This window comes from Silurus meridionalis, chromosome 7 (genome assembly GCF_014805685.1).
Source record: "Silurus meridionalis isolate SWU-2019-XX chromosome 7, ASM1480568v1, whole genome shotgun sequence".
Lineage (NCBI taxonomy): Eukaryota > Metazoa > Chordata > Actinopteri > Siluriformes > Siluridae > Silurus > Silurus meridionalis.
The window spans coordinates 8,412,719-8,428,275 of record NC_060890.1 but is presented as its reverse complement, the minus strand read 5'-3'; the positions used below and the strand labels follow the sequence as shown (position 1 = coordinate 8,428,275).

Sequence of the window (15,557 nt, the reverse complement as noted above, 5' to 3'; positions counted from 1 at the left end):
GGAGAGAGAGAAAGAGGGTGACAGGGAGAAAAATATATGGATTATCAAGTATCCTTATTGTTGTTTAAAAGTTAAGGACACTGTGCAGTTGGGGACTCCAGCAACTCGCTAGTCACCACTCCAGCAGCCTGCCACACCACCGTCCTGAGTGAACATGTAAGAGTGAGGGGACGACATTACCTAATAAAAGGCTTGACTAAATAAATATGTTTTCAGCCTCGACTTAAACACTGAGACTGTGTCTGAGTCCCGAACACTGATTGGAAGGCTGTTCCATAACTGTGGGGATTTATAAGATAAATATTTGCCTGCTGTAGTCTTTATTATATAAGGCACCAACAAATAGCCTGCACCTTTTGATCTAACTAGGTGTGGAGGATCATATTGGTACAGAGGTTTACTCAGATACTGCGGTTAGGTTAAGAGACCGTTAAGTGCTTAATATGTCAGTAGTAGTATTTTATAATTAATGCGAGATTTGATGGGAAAACAGTGTAGACTGATTATCCAAGTTGAGCAGAAGGAAGTTATTAAGCATCCACTGTCTAATGTCCTTTACACACTTCTCAACATTTTTATGCTGATCTCTCTCATCTGGCTTTGCTGAAATATACAACTGTGTATCATCAGCATAGCAATGAAAGCTAATACCATGCAGAGGTGGCAAAAGTACACACATCCTTTACTTAAGTAGAAGTACTGATACTCATGTTTAAAAATACTTGGGTAAAAGTTAAAGTACTGATTATAATTTTTTACTCAAGTGAAAGTGAAGAAGTCTTGGCTCTGACACGTACTTAAGTAAAAAGTAGTTATTACTTCCACCTGTTTAGCTGTTAACTGGACCTCACATCATATAAGATAGATAGATAGATAGATAGATAGATAGATAGATAGATAGATAGATAGATAGATAGATAGATAGATAGATAGATAGATAGATAGATAGATAGATAGATGGATAGATGGATGGATGGGTGGACGTGATAGCCTAGTGGGTAATGTCAGTATCCCCACAAGGATGAGTTTGAGAGTTTGATTCCTGGTCGAGCTGGTTGCTATGTTGGTAAATAAAGCTTCTGGACCTTGTCCCCTCTGAAAACATTTCAATTCTGTGTTGGATTGATTTCCTGGTCTGTAATGAAAGATAACTCCACCAATAAAAAGGCACTTCTGTGGTAGCTCAGTGGGTTAAGGCTGAACATGGTCTTTATTATAGTCCACGCTGGTGATAAGGTTTCAAAGCCAGTCCTACATGCCTTCTTTCTTACTGCGCTGGCATTAAACAAAGTATGAACCCTCCAAAAAAGCACACATGCTTTTCAGCAGCGGTCGCTCAGTGGTTCATCTAAACATGCTTCCCAATCTGATCTCTTTCATGGTTCAGTGGGTTAAGGCTGGTGCCTCACTGAAGTCCTAGACTTAACACTCGACACACACTTATTACTCATCTCAGCCCATTCCACCGTCATTTATTAATTATTATTTATACTCTACTGTACTACACTGTTTACATGCTGTTTATTGCACCTTTGCAAACCCACTCGATGCACTTTATATAGCTTGTTGTTGTTTAGTGTAGCACCAGGGTTCCGGAGGAACGTTGTCTCGTTTTTACTGTGTACTGTGTACCACTGTGTATAGTAGAAATGACAATAAAAGCCTCTTGACTTGACTTTCAGGGATCAGGGTTTGAATCCTGCTTTCTGCCTGCTAGTTGCGATGTAGGTTATGTTCCCGCTTCCTAAATCTTTCTTTAGCTTTATATCTTGTGTTAATGGTTTAAAGGTAGATAGACCTGCTCTAAACAAACTTCTTGGCCTGTCTTCCCTAATGGTTCAGTGGGTTAAACCAGTTGTCTTGCTTTTTGTGGGGTTTAGGGTTCGAATCCTGCTTTCTGCCTGCCAGTCACGATCAGGATTCACTTCCTACATCTTTTTTTAGCAATATATTTTTGTTTTTAATGAGTTGAAAAGAAAGATAGACCTGCTCTGAACAAGCCTCCTAGCCTGTCCTCACCAATGGTTTAATGGGTTAAAGTTGATATCTTGCTGGTGGTGGGGATCATGGTTCGAATCCTGCTTTATTCCTGCTATTTACAATTTGGGTTCAACTTGTGCTACTTACATCTGTATTCGCTTCCTACATCTTTCTTCAGCGTTAAATTGTTGTGTTGATGGTTTAAAAAGAATGATAGACCTGCTCTAATCAAGCTTCCCATCCTGTTTTTTTCTGATGGCTTAGTGGATTAAGGCTGTTACTTTGCTAATGTTGGTGGTCAGGGTTCAAACATGGCTTTCTGTCTGCTAGTCATGAGGTAGGTTAAATTCCTGATTCCTACATCTTCATATTCTTGTTTTGATGGGTCAAAAAGAAAGATAGACCTGCTCTAAACAAGCTTTTCAGCTTGTCCTTCCTGATGGTTCAGTGGGTTAATGCTGGTCTCTCCCTAATGGTGTGAATCAGGGTTCGAATCCTGCTTTGTCCCTGCTAGTCATGATATGGGTTCGCTTTCTATGTCTGTCTTTAGCATTATATTCTTTTGTTGATGGTTTGAAAGAAAGGTAGGCCTGCTCTAAACAATCGTCGTAACTAGTCCTTCCCGATGGTTCAGTGGATTAAGACTGGTATTTTGCTGTTGGTGGGGTTCAGGGTTCGAATCCTGCTTTCTGTGTTTCTGTCTGGTCTGAATTTCTTGCTTTGAAGCATGAAACGAAGGATAAGCCCCCAAAAAAAAGAATGTGTGTTGTGGGACTTGATGGCTTTGTGATAAAAGCCTTGCCTCTGAGCTCAGAGGTTGCTGGTTCGAATCTGGCTTGTCCCCACACTAGGTAAGCTGTGTGTAAAGTAGTGTGTGGTGAGCAATGAGGTAGTTGATTGTGAACAAAGGTTGTGAAGACCTGTTGCTTCACAGCCTCAGGAAAAAGTGAGGTTGATAGGTTTTTGGCAGAATTTTTCCCTATATATGCAAAACTAAGTCAATACTTTTTTGGACGTTTTTTGCTTCATAACCCGCTGTTTTTAGCTTCTCAGACGCTGGGGGGGCAGATGCCCGGATATTGCCACCCTGCTTCAGGATACGCCCTCCGAAACCACATCCAACCTTCCACACAGCCATTCCTGACACCTTCCTCACTTCAGTCAACAGAACCTTCCACGCTCTTAACTTTGAGCCCTGGCCGGGTTTTGAACCGGCAACCTCTCAACCTAGAGGTAAAGCTCTTCTAATTGAGCCACAGGACCTCCTGCATGAACCTGATTTTTAGGACCTTTTTTGGTTCTTTTTTAAAACTTTTTAAACAATTTAAAGGAAAGCTAAGCAATAGGAATCGAACCAGGTGTGTCAGATAGCAGCGACCACATCACTGACCATTACACCAACACAGGAGAGGCAAATAAGCTTTTGCTTATTGGACTCTTGGCTTTTCTATAGTTAGGAGACCAGTGTTTTGTCTTAGATCATGATGGTAGAGGGTCAAAACTTCTCCTTCCTGTACATTCTCTAAGTAACCGGAAGTCTAAGAGAAGTGACTCAGGTACAAGAACCACATCTCCAACACCTGCACCACTGATATACCATGATTTACCAGCAACCAATTTTAATGACCTTTCATTGTTCTGTTTTTAAAAACGTCTTATAATGTTAAATATGAAACTAGAGGTAAGAATCGAACCAGGGAAGTCTTTCATCATAGATCGCTAATGGCATTACTTCAAAACTTAAAACTTTGTTAGACATGGCACAGCTTCAGAAAGAGTGAGAAACAAATAGAGAGACAGCAAGAGAGAGACATATACAGTGAGACAGAGACGTTTACTAAAAGAGACACAGAGACAATTACATAGAGAAAATAGAGAGACAAAGATAGCGAGATATAGCCACTTCCTGTTGGAAGTGTTTATCCCGAGCGACTCTTAATGATCTCATTTACTAAATGAGCAGTAGTGAGTTAAGGGCTTGCTCAGGTGCCCAAAACTGGCAGCTTGGAGGTGTTAAACATGTATCATATTTACAGCATGTGATATATATGTAAGCATATGTACAGTGATTAAATATAAAGGCTATATCAGTGCAGAGACGTGTGGACATCATTAAGAGCCTTTGCTATGTTTCCACACGGACAGTTAATGAGGTGATACTGGAGAAAATGCACCTCTTCAAGTTAAGTCAAGAAGCTTATATATAGAAAATTATAGACATTTTACAGATTTGAATGTATTGTTTTCATCTGTACGATCAATAAACACAGTAATTTAAGTTTGTGTATTTTTTGCCAAAGGTTTAACTTTTGCCTCTTTTTTATTTTTTGAATTATTTATTTATGTATTTACATTTTTTATAAAAATGGTGAAACAGAAATTCGCGCTGAATTGATAGCACGTTAATAAAATTTCGTGCCGTTTAAATTTTTTAATTTTGACAGCCAAATATACATATACAGTGGTACCCCGCTTATCGACCGGCTCGGACATCGACCTTTTCGCTTAGCAAACAGTTTTTTAACCGAAATTTGCGCCCGCTGAATGATCATAAGCCCGCTTATCGACCTTTTTTTACCCCGACCCACGTGGAGCATTATATATATTTTTTTGGTACTTACGTAATGTTTTTAATTTATTCTTTTTACTGTATTATTGTCAGAAATCCACCTGCCACGCCCCCTTCGGTGGCTGTCAAAACCTCCGCTTTCCCTGAAGCCCCGGCTTCAACAATGCACACCTGGGGCTCATTATTCACTCATCCCCAGCTCCTATATAAACCCCTCATTCATCCACACTCCTTTCGGGTTATTGTTGGTATGTGAAGGTGTTTGGTGCATGTTTGTCTGTGTTTTCCCTATCACACGTATTCCTATGCGTTTCTTCCTTTCGCGCTCTCCACTGCTGCGCTTTCTTTCCAAAGCACACCCTGGATTACCTTTTTCCTCCCGTGCGTTAGCCCGTGGACCTCGGGGTATCGGTGGAGGTCGGGAACGGATTAATTGGTTTTCCATTATTTCTTATGGGATAATTAAAATCTCTCTTCGACCTTTTTGCATTTCGACTGGTTTTAAGGAACGGATTAATAAAAAATGTTAATTCAATTCTAATAATTTTTATTTGTATAGTGCTTTTAACGATAAACATTGTCTTTAAGCAGCTTTACACAGATGATGCAGTAATAAAGAATGAATGAGATGTTCTTTATAAGCGTAAGTTTGTCCCTGATGAGCAAGCTGGTGGCAACTGTGGCAAGGAAAAACCTTCCGAGATGGCATAAGGAAGAAACCTTAAGATTTACCAGAATTAAGAGGGAACCCATCCTCGTCTGGGTGATACCGAATATCCATGTATTACAGCTAAATGATGTTGAGGTGTGCAGAGATGGTGATCAGATGCAACTGTAGTCCTGTGTCATCAACTGTAGTCCAGTGTCAGTGTATCAGACTGTTGACATTGACTACAGTCCAAATCCATCCTCAAAGCTTGTGTCTTATTCCATAATTTCATGGATCCTCAGGCCGTTGATGAGAAACCATCCCCAGCTGCACAGAGTGGCCTCCAATCGAAGAGAACGCCATCCAGAGGCAGGCCAGGATGAAGTGGGCAAATCTGTGGAGAGGAGAAGGGAAGGAACAGTGGTCACTGTTTCCTCAGGAGCATTTTAACTCGACCGAGAGAGAGGGAGAAAGAGAGAGAGAGAGAGGGAGAGAGAGAAAGAGGGTGACAGGGAGAAAAATATATGGATTATCAAGTATCCTTATTATTGTTTAAAAGTTAAGGACACTGTGCAGTTGGGGACTCCAGCAAGACTCGCTAGTCACCACTCCAGCAGCCTGCCACACCACCGTCCTGAGTAAACGTGTGAGAGTGAGGGAACGACATTACCTAATAAAAGGCTTGACTAAATAAATATGTTTTCAGCCTCGACTTAAACACTGAGACTGTGTCTGAGTCCCGAACACTGATTGGAAGGCTGTTCCATAACTGTGGGGATTTATAAGAGGAATATTTGCCTGCTGTTTCATCTTTATTATATAAGGCACCAACAAATAGCCCGAACCTTTTGATCTAACTAGGCTCAGAGGATCATATTGGTACAGAGTTTTACTCAGATACTGCGGTTAGGTTAAGAGACCGTTAAGTGCTTAATATGTCAGTAGTAGTATTTTATAATTAATGCGAGATTTGATGGGAAAACAGTGTAGACTGATTATCCAAGTTGAGCAGAAGGAAGTTATTAAGCATCCACTGTCTAATGTCCTTTACACACTTCTCAACATTTTTATGCTGATCTCTCTCATCTGGCTTTGCTGAAATATACAACTGTGTATCATCAGCATAGCAATGAAAGCTAATACCATGCAGAGGTGGCAAAAGTACACACATCCTTTACTTAAGTAGAAGTACAGATACTCATGTTTTAAAATACTCGGGTAAAAGTTGAAGTACTGATTATACTATTTTACTCAAGTGAAAGTAAAGAAGTCTTGGCTTTGACATGTACTTAAGTAAAAAGTAGTTATTACTTCCACCTGTTTTAGCTGTTAACTGGACCTCACATCATATAAGATAGATAGCTAGATAGATCGCTAGATAGATGTGATAGCCTAGTGGGTTAATCTCAGGGTCCCCACGAGGATGAGTTTCAGAGTTTGATTCCTGGTCGAACTGGTTGCTGTTTTGGTAAATAAAACTTCTGGACCTTGTCCACTCTGAAAACATTTAAATTCTGTCCTTTCTGTGTTGTATTAATTTCTTGATTTTCTGGTCTTTAATGAAAGATAACTCCACAAAAAAAAAAAAAAAAAAAAAAAAATACACTTCTGTGGTAGCTCAGTGGGTTAAAGCTTGTGCCTGAACATGGTCCTTAATATAGTCCACGCTGGTGATAAGGTTTCAAAGCCAGTCCTACATGCCTTCTTTCTTACTGCGCTGGCATGAAACAAAGTATGAACCCTCCAAAAAAGCACACATGCTTTTCAGCAGCGGTCGCTCAGTGGTTTAAGGCTTGTGCCTCATCTAAACATGCTTCCCAATCTTTATACTCTACCGTACTACACTGTTTACATGCTGTCTTTTGCACCTTTGGCTCTATTATACCTTTTACATGCTGTTTTTTGCACCTTTACTGTTTCTTATTACACTATACTGTTATAATACTATACTGTTTACATGCTGTCTTTTGCACGTCTTGACTGCTGCTGTTTTTTGCACTACATTGTGTCTGTTTATATTCAGTACCGGGTATAGTTTATACAGTTCTCCTCATACAGTACTGTATTTTCAGAGTATACAGTAGGTTTACTAGTTGGCGCTATCTCAGGTTTTGTGTCTTGTCTTGTGTTGTCTTGTGTTTTCTGTCTGCACTGTCTGTCTGTATTGTTTTTTTGTCTGCACTGTTTGCACTAGGTTGCACTCGATGCACTTTATGTAGCTTGTTGTTGTTTAGTGTCGCAGGAGGGGTCCGGAGGAAAGTTGTCTCGTTTTTACTGTGTACTATGTACCACTGTGTATAGTAGAAATGACAATAAAAGCCTCTTGACTTGACTTGACTTGATATTGAGGATCAGGGTTTGAGTCCTGCTTTCTGCCTGTTAGTTGCGATGTAGGTTATGTTCCTGCTTCCTAAATCTTTCTTTAGCTTTATATTCTTGTGTTGATGGTTTAAAGTTAGATAGACCTGCTCTAAAAAAACTTCCCAGCCTGTCTTCCCTGATGGTTCAGTGGGTTAAACCAGTTGTCTTGCTTTTTGTGGGGTTTAGGTTTCGAATCCTGCTTTCTGCCTGCCAGTCACGATCAGGATTCACTTCCTACATCTTTCTTTAGCGATATATTTTTGTTTTTAATGGGTTGAAAAGAAAGATAGACCTGCTCTAAACAAACCTCCTAGTCTGTCCTCACCAATGGTTTAATGGGTTAAGGTTGGTATCTTGCTGGTGGTGGGGATCAGGGTTCGAATCCTGCTTTATTCCTGCTATTTACAATGTGGGTTCAACTTGTGCTACTTACATCTGTATTCGCTTCCTACATCTTTCTTTAGCGTTAAATTCTTGTGCTGATGGTTTGAAAAGAATGATAGACCTGCTCTAATCAAGCTTCCCATCCTGTTTTTTTCTGATGGCTTAGTGGGTTAAGGCTGGTACTTTGCTAATGTTGGTGGTCAGGGTTCAAACCTGGCTTTCTGTCTGCTAGTCATGAGGTAGGTTAAATTCTGATTCCTACATCTTCATATTCTTGTTTTGATGGGTCAAAAAGAAAGATAGACCTGCTCTAAACAGGCTTTCCAGCTTGTCCTTCCTGATGGTTCAGTGGGTTAATGCTGGTGCCTCCCTAATGGTGTGAATCAGGGTTCGAATCCTGCTTTGTCCCTGCTAGTCACGTTATGGTTTTGCTTCCTACGTCTGTCTTTAGCATTATGTTCTTGTGTTGATGGTTTGAAAGAAAAGGTAGACCTGCTCTAAACAATCATCGCAGCTGGTCCTTCCCGATGGTTCAGTGGATTAAGACTGGTATTTTGCTGTTGGTGGGGTTCAGGGTTCGAACCCTGCTTTCGGTGTTTCTGTCTGGTCTGAATTTCTTGCTTTGAAGCATGAAACAAAGGATAAACCCCCAAAAAAAAGAAGGTGTGTTGTGGGACTTGATGGCTTTGTGATAAAATGCTTGCCTCTGAGTTCAGAGGTTGCTGGTTCGAATCTGGCTTGTCCCCACACTGGGTAAGCTGTGTGTAAAGTAGTGTGTGGTGAGCAATGAAGTGGTTGACTGTAAACAAAGGTTGTGAGGACCTGTTGCTTCACAACCTCAGAAAAAGTGAGGGTGATAGGTTTTTGGCAGAATTTTTCCCTATATATGCAAAACTAAGTCAATACTTTTTTGGACATTTTTGCTTCATAACCCCCGGTTCTCAGCTTCTCAGACGCCGGGGGGGCAGATGCCCGGATATTGCCCCCCTGCTTCAGGATACGCCCTCCGAAACCACATCCAACCTTCCACACAGCCATTTCTGACACCTTCCTTACTACGGCCACCAGAACCTTCCGCACTCTTAACTTTGAGCCCTGGCCGGGTTTTGAACCGGCAACCTCTCAACCCAGAGGCAAAGCTCTTCCATTTGAGCCACAGGATCTCCTGCAAGACCCTGATTTTTAGGACCTTTTTTGTTTCTTTTTTAAAACTTTTTAAACAATTTAAAGGAAAGCTAAGCAATAGGAATCGAACCGGGTGAGTCAGATAGCAGCAACCACCTCACTGACCATTACACCAACACAGGAGAGGCAAACAAGCCTTTGCTTATTGGACTCTTGGCTTTTCTATAGTTAGGAGACCAGTGTTTTCTCTTAGATCATGATGGTAGAGGGTCAAAACATCTCCTTCCTGTACATTCTCTCAGTAACCAGAAGTCTATGAGAAGTGACTCAGGTACAAGAACCACATCTCCAACACCTGCACCACTGATATACCATGATTTACCAGCAACCAATTTTAATGATCTTTTATTGTTCTGTTTTTAAAAACTTCTTATAATGTTAAATATGAAACTAGAAGAATCGAATCAGGGAAGTCTTTTATCGTAGATCGCTAATAGCATTACTTCAAAACTCAAAACTTTATTAGACATGTAAATAAGCAGGAAAGACAGAGACAAAGACAAATAGACACAGACACAGATTTAGAAAGAGTGACAAACAAAAAGAGAGACAGCAAGAGAGATACATACATATAAAGTGAGACAGAGACATTTACTAAAAGCGACACAGAGACAATTAGATAGAGAAAATAGAGAGACAAAGATAGCGAGATATAGCCACTTCCTGTTGGAAGTGTTTATTCTGAACGACTCTTAATGATCTCATTTACTAAATGAGCAGTAGTGAGTTAAGGGCTTTCTCAGTTGTCCAAAACTAGCAGCTTGGAGGTGTTGAACATGTATCATATGTACAGCATGTGATATATATGTAAGCATATGTACAGTGATTAAATATAAAGGCTATATCAGTGCAGAGACGTGTGGACATCATTAAGAGCCTTTGCTATGTTTCCACACGGACAGTTAATGAGGTGATACCGGAGAAAGTGCACCTCTTCAAGTCAAGTCAGGATTTGAATGATGTTTTTATCTGTTTTTATCTGTACGATCAATAAATTAAGTTTGTGTCGCCATTATGAGGGAAAACCCCACAAAACGCCACCTAGAGGGTTAATGGTGTGAATCATGGCGGATTTTGGTGTTTGATTTGAGACTTGGCGCAACCTTTTCGCTTAGCAAACAGTTTTTCGACCGAAATTTGTGCCCGCTGAATGACCATGAGCCCGCTTATCGACCTTTTTTTACCCCGACCTACGTGGAGCATTTTTTTTTTTTTTTTACTTTTGTAATGTTTTTAATTTATACTTTTTACTGTATTATTGTCAGAAATCCACCTGCCACGCCCCCTTCGGCGGCTGTCAAACCTCCGCTTTCCCTGAAACCCCCGGCTTCAACAATGCACACCTGGGGCTCATTATTCACTCATCCCCAGCTCCTATATAAACCCCTCATTCATCCACACTCCTTTCGGGTTATTGTTGGTATGTGAAGGTGTTTGGTGCATGTTTGTCTGTGGTTTCCCTGTCACACATATTCCTATGCATTTCTTCCTTTCCGGACTCCACGCGCTCTCCACTGCTGTGCTTTCTTTCCAAAGGATTACCTTTTTCCTCCCGTGCGTTCGCCCGTGGACCTCGCCCCTCCAGGGCGTACCACGGATATCTCTCTCTCATTTGTCGGGATTCTATGGACTGCCGTGTGTGTGTTTTTGTGTTAAACTTTCCGTGTTTTCGTTAAACCAAAGCGAACTGTGCTCCAGCTTTGCCTCCGCTCATTACGCTGCATAACAATTATATACAGTATTATTTATGTACCTGTATTAATACTGCTAAAAACAAGGCAAAAATTTTTAATAAATGGGTATCAGTGGAGGTTGGAAACGGATTAATTGGTTTTCCATTATTTCTTATGGGATAATTACATTCGCTCTTCGATTTTTTCGCATTTCGACCAGTTTTAAGGAACGGATTAAAGTCGATAAGCAGGGTACCACTGTACATACATACATACACATATGTATATGTGTTTATATATATATATATTTATTAATACAAAACGAATAAAAAATGTTGTTACCTAATGAATGTGTCCAGGCTGAAGATCCACATATAGAACACAAGCAGAGAAAAGATGATGATGATCAGGAATGTGTCTGTTCTCAGTCATGTTTACATCACTGACTCCCTCTGTCTCATCCACATTAACCCTAAACTTCTTACTGCCTTCTGCCTGCTGATTCTTAGCTCCATAAACTAGTCTACATCTGTGGTGAGTGAGAGACAGGACTTTATACACCAGTGGATTGAAAAAGACAGGCAATGACAGGAAATCGGTTGTTCGGCTGTAATTGGCAAGCAGTGAAAATAAAAAAAAATATTTCACCAAATCCATGGATTAAAGTATCGAGTCTGTTTTCAAAAAGGAAAGAAGTAAAAAGTACAGATATTTGTGTAAACATGTAATGAGTAAAAGTAAAAAGTTGTCTGAAAAATAAATAGTGGAGTAAAGTACTGATACCTCCCACCATGTTTATGTATAATTTCACTCAGAGGCAGCATCTATAAAGAGAAAAACAGTGGGCCTAAGACAGATTTTTGCGGAACACCAAAGGTTACCTTAAAAAGTGTGGAAATCTCTAAATTCTGATTTTAATAAAACTAAATGTATCGTAAAATGTAATGAAATAGTTTACATTTGTTAGACTTCATTTGGCAATACAGATGTGTATGCACTTAAAGCAATACAGATGTGCATATTCTTGCATACAAATCTCTATTACTCAAATGGAATCTAACCATCTACTATACTACAAACTGTTTATTTAGAAATTATTTTTACATTTAATATTTAATTTTCTAAAGATAAGTTATACAGTATTTAACTTCTTCTTCTATTGGCTACTTCCATTATGGGTCGTCAAAGCGGATCATCTGTCTCCATACTACCCTATCCTCTACATCTGCTTCTTTCAAACCAAGTGTCTGTATGTCTTCCTTCACCACATCCATAAACATCCTCCTTGGCCTTCCTCTTTTCCTCCCCCCTCGCAGCTCAATCCTCAGCATTTTTCTTCCTATATACCCCATATCCCTTCTCTGCACATGTCCGAACCATCTCAATTGCGCCTCCCTCACCTTGTCCCCCAAACGTCCTACGTGCCCTGTCTCTCTAATAAACTCATTTCTAATCCTGTCTATCCTTGTCACTCCCATTGAAAATCTCAACATCTTTAACTCTGCTACCTCCGGCTCCTCCTCCTGTCTTTTACTCAACGCCACTGTCTCTAATCCATACAACATCGCAGGTCTCACCACAGTCCTACAAACTTTCCCTTTCACTCTTGCAGATATTTTTCTAACACAAATCACTCCTGCCACTCTTCTCCACCCACTCCACTCTGCCTGCACTCTTTTCTTCACTTCTCTAACACTATTAACACAATATACTATTGACTCCAGGTACCTGAACTCCTCCACCTTCTCCACCTCTTCTCCCTGTAACCGCACCACTCCACTGCCCTCCCTATTATTCACACACATGTACTCTGTTTTTCTCCTACTGACTTTTATTTCCCTTCTTTTCATCGCATATCTCCAACTCTTCACCTCTCTCTTCTCAACCTGCTCCCTACTCTCACCACAAATCACAATATCATCCGCAAACATCATAGTCCATGAAGACTCCTGTCTGACCTTTTCTCAACCTGTCCATCACCACTGCAAACAGGAAAGGGCTCAGAGCCGATCGTTGATGCAGTCCAACCTCCACCTTGAACCAGTCTGTTGTTCCTACTGCACAGTTCACTGCTGTCACACTGTCCTCATACATGTCCTGTGCCACCCTCACATACTTCTCTGCCACACCTGACCTCCTCATACAATACCACAACATCTCTCTTAGCACACTTTTGTACACTTTCTCCAAATCCACAAACACACAAGTAACTCCTTCTGACCTTCTCTATAGTTCTCCATCAACATTCTCAAAGCAAATAAGGTGTCTGTGGTGCTCTACCTTGGCATGAAACCATACTGTTGCTCACAGATAGTCACCTCTTCCCTCAACCTTGTTTCCACTACTCTTTCCCATAACTTCATGGTGTGACTGATCAACTTTATTGCCCTGTAGTTGCTGCACATCTCCCTTATTCTTAATCCTCAGGCATCCTCTCACCAGAATCTTGTTAAACAATTTGGTCAAAACTCCACTGCTATCTCTAATAAAAACATCAACACCTCTACTGGTATGTCATCTGGGCCAACCAACTTTCCACTCTTCATCCTCTTAATAGCAGTTCTTACTTCCTCCTTACTAATCCTATCCACTTACTGTTTCACCATCTCCACATCATCCAACCTTCTCTCTCTCTCATTTTCTTCATTCATCGCTTCTCAAAATACTCCCTCCACCTTATCAACACACTCTCCTCACTAGTCAACACACTTCCATCTGCATCCTTTATTGCTCTAACTTGTAGCACATCCTCCTCAGCTCAGTTCATCTGCCTAGCCAATCGGTACAAATCCTTTTCTCCCTCCTCATCACCCCTTCAACTTCCAGCTTTACATTCATCGCCCTAACAGAAACTCCCTTCACCTCCACTGCACTCTTACTGTAGTCTTCCTTTAGGATCACCCCTACACCATTTTTTTTCCATCCACACCATGATAGTACAGTTTTAACCACACTCTAATATTCCTGGCCTTACTCAGTTTCCACTTGGTCTCTTGAACACACAACACATCTACCTTTCTGCTCTTCATCATATTAGCTAACTCTCTCCCTTTACCAGTCATAGTACCAACATTTAAACTACCCAGCCTAACCTCCACTCTCCTTCACTTCTACTTTCCCTGCTGTCTCTGTAGATGTCTTCTTCCTCTCTTTCTCCTACTTTGGCCAACAGTAGCCCAATTTCCACCAGTACCCTGTTTGGCTAACAATACCAGTGGCGGTCGTTGGTAACCCGGGCCTCGACTGATCCGTTATGAAATTTTGGTTTGTGATTCGCATATTTGATTTGGCACTGCTGGATGCCCTCCCCAATTGGAACCGGCACTAAGAGTGCCATGGCTAGTGGAACCCTAATGGCTGGGTGCATATTTACTTTTCTATTTATTTAAGCCTATTTTAGAAGATGTCTTCATTCCTTCCATCCTTCATTCATTCACTCCCCGGATATGCGGAATTGTCAGGAATTTCTCCTTTTAATAGAAATTCTTAAAGCTGGACATAAAACGCTAAAGAATCCATAGTGCTAGTGTTAGCCGCTAGCCACTTCGCTATGGTTTCTTTAGCGTTTTAATGCATGCAGAAAACAAATCTTATTTCCGGTACGGAGTGACTAGTGGCCACAGTGACACTTTGCTCACTCTAGTTTCTTTTTTATACTCTGGGCATTGTTGTGTATGTGTGCAATTTTAACAATAATAATAATAAATGCATTCAAAGTTCTGGGTGGAGACTAAACATACTTGCGGTCCGCAACTTAATATGTTCTTAATATGAGAGAACTTAGATTGCATTCGGTTCACAAGTGTTCCGACCCAAAAAAATCCGGTATGAATATGTATACCGTTACACCCCTAGCATTTATTTATACAGGTAGTCCTCAACTTACGATGGAAATGCGTTCCTATGATCCCATCGTAACTTGAAAACGTTCTAGCCGACCCAGGAGTCTTAAAGAATGGTGATCAGTACGAGGCAGTATACTGTAATTTGTTCCAGAGCAATTTATAGTACTGTATTATAGAAACTATACAGTATATATGAATGTGGCAGAGTGCATGTTGACAAGTGCCATTTTGTGCGCTGATGTTCATGTAAATTTATAATTGTATGTATATGTACAATAGTCCACCTGATAGTATAAGGAAATTGTATGAATCTGCAAATCATTTTGAATGAAATATACAGACAATTATGCATGTACAACAATATAGTTTTAATTGTCTTAATATAAAATAAGCTAGCATAATATGTTTATTTTTATTTATTTATTTTGTATTATTTTCAGTGGTTATGTTTGATACATTTTGTATCAGGGGGTCCCTACCCCATGTCGATCGTCTAAGGGGTCCTTGACCTGAAAAAACATTGAAGATCCCTGATGTAAAGGATTTTCCTAGTTACACCAATATACTGAGTAGATGCTGCACACAGAGAAATAACTGTTTAAACTCTTTCTGCATTAAATGGTCAAGAACCCCATCATAACTACCTACATTTAAAACCTGCATTTTACATTTTAAACCTAAATTTCCTGCTCTTCGTGGTTGTAAAGAGTGCTGTAATGCTATAGTTACTGCAGTTCTTATTTTAGCTCTGTAGATCTGGTGCTTTTTGAGGTAATATTTTTTTAGAAGGTGACATATCTATTTAAAATATAGGCACGTTTGTGTGTAAAAGTCATGTTTCTGAAATATTCAAAATCATTCACTCTGAAGTTTGATATGAACATTAACTGAAGCTCTTGACCCGTATCTCT

The 15,557-nt window shown here is 40.2% G+C and overlaps 1 protein-coding gene across 2 annotated transcripts in view; it reads left to right on the top strand.

Annotated features, from left to right (window-relative positions):
• The window catches only part of prkg1b (protein kinase cGMP-dependent 1b), a 201,671-nt gene that overhangs the window by 149,119 nt on the left and 36,995 nt on the right, over nt 1-15,557 (top strand). The gene's annotated exons all lie outside the window — the stretch shown is intronic.